The 2,771-nt window shown below is 58.4% G+C and overlaps 1 protein-coding gene across 1 annotated transcript in view; it reads right to left on the bottom strand.

Annotated features, from left to right (window-relative positions):
* The window catches only part of DUSP2 (dual specificity phosphatase 2), a 10,272-nt gene that overhangs the window by 3,715 nt on the left and 3,786 nt on the right, over nt 1-2,771 (bottom strand). The window lies entirely within an intron of this gene.

The raw sequence follows: 2,771 nt of genomic DNA on the forward strand, positions 1-2,771 counted from the left end.
CGGGGGGGGGGGGGGGGGGGGGGGGGGCAGAGAAAATCATTTCCTCATGTCACAGGCCAGCTTTAAAGGGGAACTCTGCTGACGCTGCAGGGCTCTCCCGGGGCCTTGCCTGGTGGGAATTTCAAGGGGAAAAGGGAGATGTGCAAACAGAACCTGCCTCCAGCTCCACCACCCCTCCCCTCCCAGCCGGCAGAGCTGCCAACCCTACCCCGGGTTGGCAGGGGCCAGGGACTAACGCTCAGCTCAGCGGTAAGAACCAGGTACTGGGTAGGTCACATCCATTCTGCCCTCCGGCCAGATGTGGTGAGGCCCAGGTGTGAGTGGAGGTCTGGGCCCCTGGGCTGAGGACGAAAATTGTTGGCAGCTGAACTTTTGAAAATTCTGAAGCAGAGGAGTTCAGGTGGGTGGGGACAGTTTCCTTGAGCTGCATGGGATTTCAGGCCCCCAACCCCCAGGCCCCATTCCCGAGTCACTCCTGTGTGCCCTCTGTAAGATCCTTCCAGCTCTCCTGCAGACCCCGAGGTCCAGACTACCTTGGAGGGCTACAGCTAGGACCTGCATGGTCCCCAACTCCCCGCGGACTCAGAAACACTGACTTCCTCACAATGGTCTGTTGTGTCTGATTGTGTGTGTTGGAGCATGAAATGTTTGCAGTTCCACGATGTTTGGGACAGAGCTTGGCACTTGTGTGTGCTGGGGAGCAGAAGGGATGCACGGGAGAGGAGCTCCTAGGACTCCAAAAATTCCTGAGGCTACAGCACCTTTTCATGGGTCAGTGTCCCTATCTGTAAGATGGGAGCACATAACAGACCAGCTGCTCACCCACATTGGTTCCACGGCTATGAGGCCACATCACTGCCTGGTCTCCTGTGGCTGAGACCTTGTCCCTCTCTACCAGGCCAGGCTGGGGCTGATGCAGCACAGCCCACAGCAGAGCCAGAGAGTCTGGGCCATAGATCCTCGAGGCTGATATGAGCTCTTATCCTTGGCATCAGCCTGGCAAATGACTTAATGGCTGATTCCAGGGGCAAATTACAAAGCATGCACAAGGATAATCAGGTCTGGTCTTGCTGTTCAGTGGGGCCTTCGTCACCTGTCCTCCCCTCCCCTGGGAGCCACAGCCTTCCAGCTCCGTGGGGAGGAGGCGGTGGGAGCCCTGACTCAGGAGTGAAATCAGCTCAGCGTGTAGGGGCTCCAGACCCCCGATTCCCACATGGGGCTGGGGAGAACGGCGTGTGCCTTGCCGAGCAGTTCTGCACAGGGGTGGGAGAACATTGCACAAGCTTTGCTCTGGTGGCACTCTGTCCGGGACCAGTGATCTCTGCCCAAGGTGGCTGCATACCCCGTGAGTGCCATTTCCTGTGGGGCTGTCCCCTTTTCAGCTCTGAAACCCAGCTCAAAGAGGCCTGACAGCCATGAAGGGGGGCTTTGCTTTGTCTTCCCCTATTCCAAGACTGGGGAAACCCCCACCCCTGAAAACTGCCTGAAAGCTCACGGCTGGGGTGAGAAGAGAGGGGAAGACTCGCCAACCCACATCCCTCCCCCACTTCTGCCCTGACTAAAGGGCCCCCAACCCTTGGGTGCTGCCATGGCTGAGTCATGGTGCAGGATGTGTGCTCCCCCCTGCCACCTCATCAAGGACCCCCATTCACCAGAGCTGAACCTTGGGAGCCAGGGCAGAGAGGAGGCCAGGCTCCAGGCACATGGGTGGGGGATAGTGTGAGGAGGGGTCTCAGTTAGACTGGATGCCCACAGGCCACAGAGACTGGAGGGGGGACCCTGCTCCTCATCACTACATGGGAAGGGGACGATGGGGTGGGGGTGGGTGCCATGCTCAGAGCTTTTTCTGTTTTTGTTTTCTCCTGGCCTGGCTGTTACAGAGCAGACACTCTCAAGGAAGTGTGAGGCTCAGCATTTTTTTTTTTAATTAAAAACCCGTGAGACTCATCTGGAGCAGATGACACTTCTGTGTGTTATTCTTTTCATAACCATCTATTTTGATGGCTATTTAAGTGTCACTCGCCTCCAGCCTTTGGGATTCCGGGTCTTTCCCTGTCCCAATGGCACATCCACCCAGCCCCCATGCGAAGCGGGTTTCCTTCCCCATTGCAAAGCTCCAAGCTCTGTGCTGATGCTGTGAGCGCTTTCCTTCCTCCTCCTTGCAAGCCCACTCCACAAGCAGATGCCCCAGAGGCGGACTGGGGAGCAAGTGGCTTGGCGCTGATGTTTGGGCCAGAGCAGGTATGAAGGTGAGAGGGATGGGCCACCCCCAACCTGCCCCAGGAGTGAGTCAGGGAGGACATCAGCTTTCCTGTGCCAGGCCTCTGACGCCAGTGTGGTGGCCACCCCCACAGGCTCCTGCGAGGCGAGGACCCAGACCACACGTGCCAAGCTTCAGCGACAGGCCTCTCTGTGACGCAATAGCCCTGTCCAACACAATTGGGGGTGGCGAGGGGGACAGAGAGATTCACCTTGGGCATCCAGCCTTCAGCAAGGGCTCTTCCTGGGGTAGGTGAAGCAGGAAACCCCAAAGGCTGGCTCAGAGGTGGACCTGCAGATGACCAAAGGGGCTGTGTCTGTTCCCACACACTTGGGTCATGTCACATGCGTGTGTGTGAGCAGGCGCACACGTGGGCAACCCTGCTGGGGAAGCTCTCCTGGACACAGTGGGTCTCGTCTGGGGGCCCCGTCCCTCATGGTGAATGCATGGGGGACCCTCAAGCTGTCCTACCCATGGCCCTGCTGCCCACTTGGCATGCCACCCTGAGCTT

The sequence above is a fragment of the Galeopterus variegatus genome, unplaced genomic scaffold, assembly GCF_000696425.1.
Source record: "Galeopterus variegatus unplaced genomic scaffold, G_variegatus-3.0.2 Scaffold5550, whole genome shotgun sequence".
In the NCBI taxonomy this organism is placed as follows: Eukaryota; Metazoa; Chordata; class Mammalia; order Dermoptera; family Cynocephalidae; genus Galeopterus; species Galeopterus variegatus.